The sequence below is a fragment of the Rattus norvegicus genome, chromosome 5 (assembly GCF_021556685.1).
Source record: "Rattus norvegicus strain SHRSP/BbbUtx chromosome 5, alternate assembly SHRSP_T2T, whole genome shotgun sequence".
NCBI classification, from domain to species: domain Eukaryota; kingdom Metazoa; phylum Chordata; class Mammalia; order Rodentia; family Muridae; genus Rattus; species Rattus norvegicus.
In genome coordinates, this window is record NC_141538.1 from 129411331 (window position 1) to 129426055 (window position 14725).

A 14725-nucleotide genomic window follows, 5' to 3' on the forward strand; every position below is an offset into this window, starting at 1 on the left:
AGGTAGAGGGAGGGAGGGACCTGAGAGGGAGAGAGAAGGGGGAGGGAAGACAAAGGGGGCAGGATCAGGTATGGGAAGAGGCAGGAGAGAAGTACAGAGGGTCAGGAAATTGAACAGAAATATGAGGCAGTGGGGGATGGGTAACTGAGGGTAGCCACTTGAAAGTCCGAGATGCCAGGGAAGCAAGAGGTTTGTTCCCAAGATCCAACGGGGATGACATTAGCCAAAATACCCAACGAAGGGGAGATAAAACCTGTAGAAACCATATCCAATGGATAGGCATGGCCCCCAGTTGAAGGTTGGAGCCACCCATCCATTCACCTTTAGAAATAGCCTATTTAATGTGGGAAGGGCCTTGCTATCTAGTCTACAACTAATTTCCAGAACAGAGAACTGTGACCCAATCAGTTACTATACTTTTCTAATAACTGCAGATAAGACATTTATCTATTCAATGTAGTATATGAAATATGAAATTCCAAAAATAAATACTTATATTTCTAGCACATATCTATATATGTCAGTATATTTCAAAGGCAAATACCCATCTATATTAATCAACGGTGTATTTACTTGGAAATACATTATGAGAAATTATTAGATAAAAGACATAGACACAAGATTAAAATAGTATTTCATTATAAAGTCAAAATTATATGTATTTGAATCATGAAATATGAGTTTAGGCTTATGAAAACCAGTAAACTCTAAAACTCAGCCCCCTTGGGTGAAAATAATGCTACATATATTCTAAGGTCATTCTAATAACTAGAAATAAAATACAATGATACACCTAACAAAAAGATAGCACACTATGGAAGTGTGCTATCCACTTCCATAGTGGTGCTTATATAAGATGAAAGCCTTGACAAACTTGTTATTTTGGAAGAATCAAATATAGAACCAGGGATGAGTGATGATCAGATTGTAACTACACTGTGAAAGGCGGGTTATGAGATCTTAACCTCTGGCCTAAGATGTGCTTGTCTAACATATGCAAAGCCCTGGACTTGACCTAGCACTGCATGAGCCAGGTGTCATAGAAAGCCCAAGCCTATAACACCAGTACTCAGAAGGTATAGGCAAGAAGATCAGAAGTTCAAGGTTATCGTCAGCTACATTTTGAGTCCAAGGCTATATGAGACCCTGTCTCAAAAACAAAATAAAACCAAAAAAGGGATGGTGAGATAGCTCAGTGGGTAAAATGACCTGCTGTCAAGCCTCTAGACCTGAGTTTTATGACATGATATAAAGAGAGAACCAACTGCTACAAATTGGCTTTTGACCTCTAAAGATACACCATGGCATATGTGTATCTACAGGCATTTGCTCATAAATAAATAAATAAATAAATAAATAAATAAATAAATAAATAAATGTAAAAGAAGTATTAAAGTAATGTGAATTTTAGCACAGACTATTATGCTATAAATACAATATTACTAATAACATAATAATATAATAAAAGTAAATTAAAACACATGCCTTTACTCTTTATTTTGATAAAATAAACACTATCAGAAAAAAAATATCACTTTTACCATGAGAAAGTTGATAAGAACCAGATCATTTTACACACAAAAATACATGTCTGTGCCTGGGTTAGTGGCTTGTACCCATAATCCTACCACTCCTGAGGCTGAAGAAGGATCAAGAGTTCAAGGCCATACTACACTAACTACAGTGTGAGACCCTATTCTCCCCACCAACCCCGCCCCTAAAATTCTTTTTAAATGTTTTTCATGAGTCCTACCAAAAAGACTCTAGAAATACTATTTTTTTTATAACTTTACATGGAACCTTTGGCATTCAAAGCAACTAAAGAACAGTACTAGTCTTTTCACTCATATAAATAAATCTTTATTCTAAAACATTTTTTAAAATTTATTTTATGTATGTGAGTATACTGTCGCTGTCTTCGGACGCACCAGAAGAGGGCATCGGATCTCATTACAGATGGTTGTGAACCACCATGTGGTTGCTGAGAACTAAACTCAGGACCTCTGGAAGAGCAGTCAGTGCTCTTAACCGCTGAGCCATCTCTCCGGTCCATTAAAAAAAAAAAATCTTTAAAAAAAAAAAAGTTAACATATGACTGGACTCTAAATTTTTAGAAATGTTTTAGCAGAGTTAAAGGAAAATCAAACCTGGGACTTACAATTGCCTTTTGTTAATAAGTGTTCTTTAAACTGGTGCTTTCCTGTAATCCAAGCACTTTGGAGGGTGAAGCAAGTGAATCCCTGAGGTTTGAGCTACATAGTGAGTTCCAGGCCAGCATGGGCTACAGTATAACAGTCTTTCTCAAACAAACAATAATTTAAAAGAATCTGGTGTCTCTATTCCACCCCCACTACCACCCAGTATGATTAACCAGTTCCACTTAATGAGCTCACTAAAAGTACACAGCTTTTATCCCCAAGCCAAAACATTTCTTATCATAAAAAAACAAAAAAAAAAAAACAAAAAAAAAACCTCACAATTTGTCTCCAAGAAAAAGCTCCAACAATTACCTACTGATATAAACAAGTTATGAATAGAAAATAAAGCCTTACCTTTCCACCTCATGCTTACTCAGGTGATTAAATCAAAAGACAGGTAACAAACACGGGTTAGTAAGGATGTGAGGAAATTAGAACCTTCACACACTTACTGGTGAGAACATAAATGTTGCAGCCTCTTAGTAAGACAGCCAGACTGTTCCTCAAAAGGTTAAATTGACTGAACAATTCCATTCCTATGTGCATCCCAAAGGCAATGAAAGTATACATGTGCATAATAATTTGCATAAGAATTTTCTTAACATTATTCATAATAGCCAAAAAAAACTATACCCAAATTTCTGAATGAATAAATGAAATGTGGTATATATTTATACAACAGAATATGATTGAGCAATAGAAATAAGCTATAGATTCATTATTATTGAGCCCTGAAAACGTAATTATACTGCTATAAACCAATCACATCATATGATTCTATTATATTAAGTGTTCAGAATTGATAAGAAAGTTTCTAGAACAGAAACACATTAGTGTTTGCCCAGGGCTGGGGGAACTAGGAAGATATTGGGGGTGATTGCTAATAGATACCAGTTTGGAGTAATGAAAATGTTCCAAATTAGATAGTAGTAACATTTATACAACTCTATGACTATAAAAAAAGCCATTACATTTTATAATTTAGATGGGGTAAATCATGTATACATTAATTTGTACCATAAAAAAATAGACCCTTTCCTAACATTCTAAGTTTGGCTGAAATACATTCATTTCATTTGCAGTTTAAAGTCTCTAGAGCTAATGTTGTAGAAGCAATCTTCATTGCTTAAAGACTCCTATCAATGAGTGTTAATTTCTTTTTCCTTGTGCAATAAAAACTGTTTCTTTGATGAATACCTTTAGAGATTTTATCTTTACCTTATTTTCCAAAAAGTTCTGAAAGGTATAAATACAAACAAACATATTGTTCAAAATTTTGCAACACTCCAGTTCTCTTAGTTGGACTATTTAAAATAATTTAAGCGAGGCATAGTGGTTCATGGCCATAACCCCATCACTTGGGAGGTAGAATGTGAGGATCAGAAGTTCGGGATCATCCCCAGCTAAAATCACATGTTCTAGGCTAGCCTGGGCTACATCAGACCTTATCAAAAGAGAGAAAAAGAAATTAAAGCACTACCTAAATTTATAAAATGGAGAATTTATAAATAGCATTTTCAAAAAATTTCATTAAATAAAATTTTGATAAAGTATGAAGCATTCTATTAACTACATAATCAAAATACTAATTCTGTGAACTTGTCTCATCCCTAATTTGGCAATCTTTGCAATTGATCATGTTACCTTTATTTCTTAACAGAAAGCTGAATAATTAATAATCTTTTAAACTTACTCAAAACTCAAAAAAATATATTTTTCATTTCTAGAGCAATGCTTATTTATATATGGAACAAGCTCTGATTTACATATTATATCACTTAATCCTCACAATAATCCTATAAAATGTAAACTATTAGTTCATTTTACAGAATAAATGAGGACTTAAAAGAGTATAAACAAGACTGTTCAAGGTTATAAGACATGTATATATACATATGTGTATGTATATAAGTTATGAGAACTCTGATTTTTATAACTTGGGACTGGAGAGACAGCTCAATGAGCAGATGGCTCACTAGCTGCTCTTCCAGAGCTCCTGAGTTCAATTCCCACCAACTACTTGGTGACTCAGAACCATCTATAATGGGATCTGATGCCCTCTTCTATCATGTAGACACATATGCAAATAGAGTAGTCATGTGGATAAGTAAATTTTAAAAAATAAAACAAAGAATTGTGATTCTCATCACTACAGATTATAAGGAAAAGTATATGTTTTGAGTAATATTCTTAAACTGAAGTACATGAAGTGTTTTTGTTCAGCATCTGCAACTCAGTATTTTCCAATGATAAGTACGCACCAAGAATGTTACTCTATACACTAATTCACACTGCAAGCCGAATATACAAGGATGGAATAAAAGTAAAGACCAATGTAAAACTGAAAGGAAATTAACAAGTATATCCTAGGCATATGGAATATTAGTTAAAGATGAAATGAAAAATATGTACTCATTACAATAAAAATTTTCCCATCAAATTTTAAAAAATAAATCCAAAAGTAAAACTTGTCGAGAGAAAGGAGAGAAGACAAGCTTTAAGTCACACGGATCTATACAAGATCTGGTTTTTATTTTTCTTTTCTTCAAAAGGAAAAATGGAAATGAACGTTTCTCTTTACTGTCTATAATCACTTGCACCTCACAGAAACTTTCTACTTCCCTGGGAGGGCTACTCATACTACAAGAAAACAGAAGAAGCTCAGAACCTAAGTATCTCATTGCTCTTCACGTCTGACTCCATACGCTGCACCACAGCATGCCATGCAATTAATAATCATAAAACACTTACATGCCACCCCTAGAAACAAAAGAACTTAAGCTAAAGTCTATGCAATTATCTTTTAATCAAGCTTTGTACCTTGCAACCACCAGTCTGTGACCAGCACATAAGAGGAGCCAAATAAACTTCAGTGAATGGAATAAAAGTGGCAGCTTAGCAACAGAGGAAGGAATGAGTTCATCCCTACTCATTCACTTGTTCTCTATTCACTAAGGAGTTAATATAAAACTAGTACTTCCTAGGAAACACATGCTACTGTCTCTTTAAAGAAAACATTGAATCAGGAATTGGAAAAGAAAGGAACACTGCATATGATTTTTTTCCTCAATTCTTAGAATTAAACCGGGGGACGTGCACATTCTAAGCAAATCCTCTTCCAGAGTGACCTCCCATCCCTTACAGATGCTCGTGAACGGCAAGATCCTGGGTGAGACACAGAAGCCCTAAGCAGAGACCTAGCTCATTTTACTCAGTTACAACACTTTTCTGACCCTGCCTTGTAACAGTTAATTAAACTTGTCCTGTTTCCACAATTAGCTAATTGCTAGCGGAAGCCTTGGTCATTTTTGTATTTCCCAGAACACCTAAGACAGAATCTGATATTAGTATTACCTAAAATTATATTTAAAAAATTTAGGGGTTGGGGATTTAGCTCAGTGGTAGAGCACTTGCCTAGCAAGCACAAGGCCCTGGGTTCAGGCCCCAGCTCCGGAAAAAAAAAAAATTTATACAATACTTTTTTGTATGCTGTTTTCTAAAAGCCTTCCAAATTAAGTATAATACCTAACTGCATTTTATAGACAATATTGACGTTTATCCACTGCCAAGATGAATAACCAGGTAGTTTTCCTTAATGTTCCCACTGCAGGCTCACCAGGTTTGTTTACTAAAACAACTGTTTTTCTATCTGCATTACAAAACCATTATCTGTTGCTATGAAAACCATCTGTAAGCCACTTAAGAGTGAAAGCTGTGCTAGAGAGAGGACACTTTTGATCACCCAAGCAAATCTCTTTTAACTTTTATCAATGATGTTCAAATTAAGAAGTACTAGAAACCAGGAAGGTTGATAAAAATCAAGATCTTTGAATTCTGAATTCAAATTGATCTACAATTCTGATTTAGGGGACCAGGGATCAAATATTTTAATCAGCACCCCAACTGATTCTAATATTGGTCTTTAGAGACACTAAGAATTTGATTTTTAAAACCTAAGTTAATGAACATACTTAATCAAACCAATGTTCTACAGTTAAAAACACACAAAATCTGACAAAGGCAAGGCTACACACACACAATGGGTGCTCAAAATTCTTCAACATGATGAACCTCCTTAGTCCTCAGGAGATTCCCACGCTCTGTAGGAAGGTTAAGTCAGGAGTCTTACAGGTAACTATGCATATTAGCTGATGGCTCTAACTCCGGTAATTAGTAACATATTTTATAAATTTTAAACAAATGCCTGACTGTAAAGTGGACCAGTCAGGTATTCTTAATTAATACCAAATAATAACAACAACAGCAATAATAATAATAATAATAAATTTTAAGTCACTATGAGTACTCTCACTGTAAACTTTGAATGACCATCAAAACATACTATGACATTACCAGTAATCTCTCTCCAGTTATTAAGTACATATTGAAAGCCAATATAGTACCTCTCTGCGTATCCAAATTTTCTAGTATATATACATATTTTCATGCCTTAAAGTTCTAGATATACATAAGTCCTTACAATAGAAAATAAAAATAACCTGTAATCATAAACAAGAAGCACGCCAATAACTGAGGTGTGATATCAAACTACAATCACTTTTTTTACATCAAAACAAATCATTTTTCTTGTACAACTGAGTTTATATCCCATTGTCGGCATGTCCTTGCTATTAGGTTAATTGGTTCGATTTAAAATTCTTCTTGCCATCCGTTCCCTATTTGAGTGGTACATTTTTGTACCAAGGACTGAGGCATTAAACAATTTCCTGTCTCTTTGAAGGTGGAAAAGACACCTTCATAAAAGATTTTTTTTTAACTGTAAGTGGTTAGCTAGGAAACTTAGCATGGCAAAAATGGGATGGGGCTTTCTCCAAGGCAGACCTCGCTCAGATGTAACATAGGGAGGAAAGGATGAGCTAGCGGCAGGTGATGAAATTTCACCTCAAAAAAGGACGCAAAAGGCTGTGTCTCCATCAAGAGAGGCGTGAATGCTACTCCTGGAGTATCTGGGGCTCCGAGTGCCCGCACTCTCTGCACCTCAATACTCACCACTCCCCACCCAGGGGTTGGCTCCGCGGGACTCAGTAAGCCGCGCAGGCAAGCCAAAGCTGTTTGCAAACAAGCCGTCCTTTGCCTCCCTCCGGGATGTGCGCTCAGGGCCCTGGGAAGGAAGGCACGCACGGCCCCGCCCGGGACAAATGCGAAGGGCACCGGTGCGGCCGCCAGCCCAGTCTTCACGTACCCGGCCGCGCCGGAACCCAGGCCCAGCTAAGGGCTTCCCGGCGGCGCGGGGCCTAGTCGCCCCCCGCACGCCTTCAGTCTCCCGGGGGACCCACGGAGAAAGGGCCGAGGCCCCAGAGCTTCGGGGTGCCCGCGGTGGCTGCGGTGGCCGCGGTGGCAGGACGCTCCGTCCGCCCGACCCGAAAGCAGGCGCCAGGACCCCTGGGCGGCGCAAGCAGGCGAGCCCCGGACCGCGGCGCGCCACACTCACCGCCTCTCCATGGCCCGGGGGTCGTCACTCAGCCGAGAGCCTCCTCCACAGCAGGGCTCCGCCGCGAAGCCTCGCACTCCTGAGGGGGCTGCGGTTTCTGCGGCCGGGGACGAGGCCCAGCGCCGCTCCAGTCGCCTCAGCCACGCGGGGCTGGGGGAGCGCGGCCGGGGGCGCAGCTTACGGCGGGACGACCGAGGCGCTGCAGGCGGACGGGCTCGGCGAAGCCTCGGGCGCCGCGGTGGCCGCTTCAGCCGCCCGCGCCGCTGGGCCACAGCGCCCCCTGGACCCCACGTCCCGCTACGGCGCCGGGACTGCGGCGGCCGCACCGGGCACGAGCGGCAGGGAACGCGAGGCAACGCGGCCTGGGGGTGGCGGGGCCCGGTGCGCCTTGCGCCGCCCGCCCGCCTGCGGCCGGTGGCCCGCCCCTGACGCGGCTTCCCGGGAGCCGGAAGCTGTCGGCTCCCCCCACCCCACCCCCGTCAGACCCCAGCACCTTTTTCTTCCCTCCCGAAGGTATGTGAATGCAGAGCGGGAATGTGAGGGAATCTCGGTTCATTTCTCGCGCAGACAGGGGGTCCCTTTTAATCCCCTCAGTGCGTCAGTATGAAAGGAGAGTGACCCAGAACAAATCTCTTTTTTCTTTTTCTAAGCACATGCACAATTCCTTCCCAAAACAGATAAAGAAATAATCTTTGACCTCAACTTTTTTGGAGCTACTGTGCAGATTCACTACAGAAATTGGCTACAGAACCCCTTAACGCCTAACCTTCCCCACAAAATGGGGGGGGGGGGAGGGGGGAAACAAAAAAAATAAACGCTGACCAAAAGAAGAGAATAACCAACGGGTTGTCCTGAAATTGATAAACAACTTAAAGGTAAGAAAAGAATCATCCTTTTACTAACTTAACCCTGGCCACCACCTCTATTATTTCTGTGCCACCCACCCCTTACCAAATCCTAGGTAAGACTCTGAAAGAAGGAAATTGTGGTTGTATTAAAGGCTATGTAGTCATTTTGTTTACAAATGCCGCCCGTTTGATCTTGCCCAGCCTCTGGGTTGCTAACAGAATGCCACAACCAAAAACAAAAGACTATCAGAAGGCAAATAGGAAAAAAGAAAAAAAAAATTAAATCCCCTGGTCCCTCAAATTCCCAAATGTGGTGTTTGTTTGTTTGGTTGGTTAGTTGGTTTTGTTTCTGGGTGCTATACTGGAACAAGCAAGGACTTCGGAGTCAGGCAGATCCTGATACCACTGGTTTCAGTTACATCATGTAGAGTTTTATGACCCTGGCAAGTTATGTAATATTTTTGAACCTCTGTTTTCTCCTGCCTGCCTAGCTGGTTGTGAAGGTTAGGGACAGAAGGACCGGCCTACAATTACAATTTTCGTTAATTCCAGAGCACCCTAACACTTAGTCATTCTTAATCTGGATATTGTTCCCATCTGTGTTTGTTTGTCCCACCTCACTCCTCCACCCCTTTTGTGTGTGTGTGTGTGTGTGTGTGTGTGTGTGTGTGTGTGTGTGTGAGTGTGTGTGTGTGTGTGTGTGTGTGTGTGTGTGTGTGTTCCTATCAAAAGGTCATTCTCATCATTCCTGGTCTAAGTGAAATTTCCCTGAATTTCACTAGTGCATTTATGTAACATTCTCCTCTGAAGAAGAGAACCTAATATACTGGATCCTCTGACATTCTACCGTACAGCAGATATCAAAATAGAACCAGTACATTTTTTTCTGCATAAAAAATATTATAAGCAATCTTGGCTTTACCTTAGGTTATGGCCTAATAGTAAGTAACAAGACATGAGAAAATTACATAAGAACTTCGGGAACCGTTAAAGTAATAATTGAGCAGCCACTCAGAGAAAATATAACCTAGCAGTTCTTTTTCTCATCAATGAAAGCTGTTCCTGTACAGTCCCAAGTCTGCCTTTGCCACATAATTCTGAGTCACATTAAAAAAAAAAATCACTATCCCCTTTTTGTAACGACAGAAACCAGCTCAGAAGGTGATTCATCCTCACAACATCTCTATGAATTCAGTACCTTGGTACCACCGAAGGACATCCAACATAAAGAAAAGCTGCAAGTATACCCCATAACCATAGGGGTCTCCCATCTGATAGCAATCTTTTCTGAAGTATTAAAACATTGTTAGAGTGAGTTACTATGGATATCATTTGCTCTTTAAGATGGGGCCCTTTAATTTAGACCAGCTTGGCACCCTGACATTGGCACTGTCCTTTCCAAGCCCAGCTCACTGCCGCTGCAGAAAACCTACATTTGTTTGTGAATAGTCATGACGTCTAAGGGTGTAGCTACAGCGTGAAGATGATTCATTTGTTCCCAGGGCCGGTTTCTTCTTGCCTCACACTTTCTTCCCTTCTATGCAAACTCTTGCTGAGGGAGGCTGCTTGATAGTAGTTTGCTTAAAATCTGTTTGTCATATGCTGGCCAGATGGCTCAGTGGCTAAAGGGCCAAGCTCGGTGATCTGAGTTTTATCTCTGGAACCCATGTGATAGAAGGAGAGAACCAACTACAGGAGGCATGCATGCGCCCAGTCAGTCTCCTTTTGTCTGCTCCCGTTTCACCCACGACTGTTTCTCCTCTTGCTTCCTCATTTTACTCTCAGCTCCTGACCTGTCTCTCACCTGCCTCTTTTCTTCTACCTCAAGCCACTTCAGCTTGCAGTCAGTTGTCTTGGTCCTGCCACTCTCGGTATGCATTGATTTCCACCACTCTCCAATGACTATAAAGTATATCATACTCCCTGGTAGAAGTCCCCACTTTCATTTGTTTACCATTGACATCCTGTAGAAAGTTAATATCATAAGAATGTTTTCAAGGAAGCTTAGGATCATCTTCAATAGAATTTTCTTTGCTCTTTAAACTCCGAGTGAAGCCAGGCATGCTCTCCTCATCCACCTGTATGTATATCTGTTTATTTCAAAGGCCGAGGCAAAGGGATCACTATTGAACAGGAGTTGGGAGCCAGTGTAGGCAACATGTCAGTAGTCCCATCTCAAAATTTTAAAGCGAGGAGGGAGATATCCAGTGACGTCATCGTCTCCCAGCTGCCTAATCCAAAGTCCAGATTTAATTGTTAGCGCTCACTACTGGACAGTCAGTCACAAACCCTAACTACTTCTTGTGGTTTTTTTTTTTTTTTTCTTTTTCTCTCTTTTCTTTTTTTCAGAGCTGGGGACCGAACCCAGGGCCTTGCGCTTGCTAGGCAAGCGCTCTACCACTGAGCTAAACCCCCCCCCTTTTTTTTTTTTTAATTATTCTCCTCCCTTCACACACCTCCCTGCACACATAGGTACAGACCTTTTGATCTAGGATATTTGATGAATAAATGATAAGTTTACAGAAGGGGAAGAGGGAAAAACAATTAAATTTTATATTTGTGTACAAGACTACATACTGTATAAATTATCTCATCTGTATTCTTTTTAACCCAACTTATAACTCTTCAGCACTGCAAGGTCAATACATATCTCCCCGTATGTCTCCCTTATCAGATTGTGAGTCTGTAGGCCAGGTGCAGTGTTTTAATCATATCTGTGTCCCTAGAACTGGTCTCAGCATGGGTACTCTTAAGCTGAACTAGATAGCTTACGTTTTACCTGCTCAGCGACTTTTTAAGGCTTGCTTTCAATTTTCAGGACCTAAAATAAGAATTCCCTTTGAGAGTTTTAGCCCAGAACTGAACCTACCCTGCTGCTGATAGCTGTGGTCTCTCACATCCTTCTTCCCTCAACAAATGCCAAAGCCCCAAATCCAGTGTCTTGTGGAGCAGATAAGCCCCGGCGCAGGGCAGAAGTCAGTTAAGCATCCCAAGCTGGAAAAGGAACGGGGCATCTGGGGACTGGTTAGACATCCCAATCCCTAAAAAAGAACAAAGCAGCCTACAAGATGGCATAGTGGAAAAGGGACTTACCTACATGCCTGATGTTCTGGGACCCACGGGGTAGGTAGAAGAGAAGAACTTCAAGTTGTCCCCTGACCTGTATATGTTCTGACCTCCACACATGATACCCTCACCACACACAAAAATATAATCATTAAAAAAAAAAAAAAAAACCAAAGCAGGGACAAAACAAAATAAACCAAAGCAGGGCCTGGAGAGATGGCTCAGTGGTTAAGAGCACTGACTGCTCTTCCAGAGGTCCTGAGTTCAATTCCCAGCAACCACATGGTGGCTCGCAGCCATCTGTAATGTGATCTGATATCCTCTTCTGTAATGTCTGAAGACAGCTACAGTGTACTCATATACACTGTAAAAAATCAATTTTAGCATAGGTATTAAACACAAAGAAGTAATCAAATATATAAAAGATATATAAAATGTTTATTATGTTTTGGTTATTGACATGAAAATATAAGGATAACCTAAAATAAGTAAATTACATTATCTCCACAAAAATATTGTTCATCTATTAATCTTTTCTGTAATGTGTGTGTGTGTGTGTGTGTGCGCGCGCGCACCTGCCTGTGTGAGTTTATATATAGCACATGCATACAGGTACCCAAGAAGGCTAGAAGGCATCAGACACCCAGACCAGGAGTCACAGGTGGCTGAGAACTGTTAAGTGCTGGAAACTGAACCCTGATCTTCTGCAAGAGCAGCAAGCATTCTAAAACCACTGAGCCATCTCTCCAGCCCCCATTAATTGTTTTTAAATTATTTTAAATGACATTGAAAACTGCTCATGATACAATACAAAATTAATAAACGTATAAAGTAAAAAAGAATGTATGACTCAATTGTTATATGTGTGTGGTATATTTAAAGATTCATTTTGTTATTCTTAATAGACGCGTCTACCTGTGTGCCTATGTGCCAGTCTATACTTGGGATTATAGTCGCCTTCAGGGACCAGAGGTTTCAGATCTCTTGAAGGTAGAGTTAAAAGTGGTTGCAAGCCAATGGCATGTATCCTCTGCAAGACCGGTACAAACTCTTTTAACTACTGAGCCAGCTCTCCAGTATACATATATTTAGAAGGTAATAAATAAAATGTTAAGTGCTTATGGGAATTTTTTACTGTATAATTTGGAATAATTTCAGATTTAAAGATGGCAAAAAATAGCACTTCCAAATCCCATGTATGTTCTGGTCGTAGCTAACCACATTTCCTTTAGCATGCTTTCTCTTGTTCTCTATTTTTTTCTATCTCAATAAGACATAGATATGTCTGTATAAATGTATATACATATATATCATTGTGATTTTTTGGAATTATAATTACATCATCTTTCCCCTTCCCCTTTCTCTCTCCAACCCCTCCCATATATCCCCCTAAAGTCATAGCCTCTTATTTGTTATTGTAACATAATGAATATATGTAAATATATAAATACAACCTGCTCAGTCCCTCAGTGTTACTTGCATGTATATTTCAGGACTAACCATTGGTTTTGAGTGATCAATTAGGGGACCTATCCCTGGGGGAAGGCAGTTTCTCCCACTCTTAGAATTCTGTAGCTGCCTGCTGTTCTTTGTGTATGTGTGGGGCCCTTGTAAGTTCTTCCCTTTCAGTGTTAGTAGGTCTATCAGTGTTGTGTTTCTTTAGGTTTTGTCTAGGCAGCCATACTGTTGAGAGGAAGCTTGCCTGCCATTTCTAGGAGATACAGTCTCCCAGCTTTCCTGGTCCTCTTTCTGCCTCTCTGCTGTGCTGTCCCTGAGCCTTCAGTCCAGGAGTTAAGTTGTAGATGTGCCAGCTGATACTGACCTCCCCAGATCACTGGTTCTTAGTAGTAACTATGTTCTCATCCTTTGTTTCTAAATAGTTTATTATATTTCCTCAAAAGATATCATAGTATAATTATAAAGATTAGAGGCATTTCATTAGTATAATATTATGGTCTAATCTACAAACTTATTCAAACATTGTCAATTGTCTCACTAATGTCCTTCATAGGAAAAGACAATAATTGCTGGGCGTGGTGGCACACACCTTTAATCCCAGCACTTAGGAGGCAGAGGCAGGCGGATCTCTGTGAGTTTGAAACCAGCCTGGACTACAAAGTGAGTAGTCACAGACCGAACAGAACTAGTAGTGAGACCCTATCTCAAAAAAAATCCAGACTACAACATAGGACCACACATTGTAAGTAGGCGTTGGGGTTCTAGACTGTAGGATGATGTCATTATGCAGGTGAAGGCAGGTACAATATAGAATGAGGCCCGTCATTGGATGAGAAGGAAGGATGGGCAGGTGAAAAGTTTTAGAGAGGAGGAGGAGACTGTAGTGAGGTGGAGAAGCAGCAGAGAGAACATGGAGGTCGATGTTAAGATTCCTCTCTGCATGTTTACAGGCTGTTTTGAATGTTCTTTTATTTATTTGTTTGTTTGTTTGTTTGTTTATTTGATGTATGTGAGTACACTGTTGCTTGCTGTCTTCACACACACCAGAAGAGGATATTGGATCCCCATTACAGATGGTTGTGAGCCACCATGTGATTGCTGGGATTTGAACTCAGGTCCTCTGAAAGAGCAGTCAGTGCTTTTAACCGCTGAGCCATGTCTCCAGCCCGTTATGAATGTTCTTAAGGGATGGATGTGTACAGGACTTTGTATGTCTTGGTGGGCAATTTATCTTATCAATTGGATCAGAGGTTGTGTTGTGCGTTCTTTCATGTGTTGATTTAAGTGAATTCAAGAGAGTGTGTGATGGCTGGAGACATTAGGCCACCACAGAATTGGGATGTGTCTGTCTGGCATGGTGGCAGCCTGTCTTGGGAATAGATGGGTAGAGGGATTGTTGCCAGGCTCAGAGAGTAGCCATCAGCAATGTGATATGGGATAGAGCAACACAGGTGAGATGCTTTGCTGACTGAGATGAAGGTATCTACCAGATATCTTGGGGCACTATGGTGCCAGATGTAGTGCGGGATAAAAGACAGCACTTTTTAATCATTTTACAGCAACACTAGACAGGTAGCTCAGTTGATTATTTGTTTACCGATCTTCTGGAGGAACCAAGCCGATTCCCGTAAACTAACATCAGGAGACTCAAAACCACGGTAACTCTGAGCTCTCAAGGATCCGACATCCTCTTCTGCCGCCTC

At 40.5% G+C, this 14725-nt stretch overlaps 1 protein-coding gene and 1 pseudogene across 14 annotated transcripts in view; one reads left to right on the forward strand and one right to left on the reverse strand.

Moving 5' to 3' along the window:
- Zfyve9 (zinc finger FYVE-type containing 9) overlaps positions 1–8014 on the reverse strand; it is a 159024-nt gene extending 151010 nt beyond the window's left edge. For 12 of the 13 annotated variants that reach the window (XM_087549172.1, XM_087549166.1, XM_087549175.1 and 9 more), the window contains exon 1: positions 7651–8014. The gene's annotated coding sequence lies outside the window, so the exon portion shown is untranslated. 13 annotated transcript variants of the gene reach the window in all.
- Positions 7305–8443, forward strand: LOC148005973 (uncharacterized; annotated as a pseudogene). The gene is made up of 3 exons (XR_015621481.1): positions 7305–7372; positions 7479–8163; positions 8328–8443. The product of XR_015621481.1 is annotated as an uncharacterized LOC148005973, transcript variant X2 (transcript).
- Positions 8444–14725: the final 6282 nt, after the last annotated feature.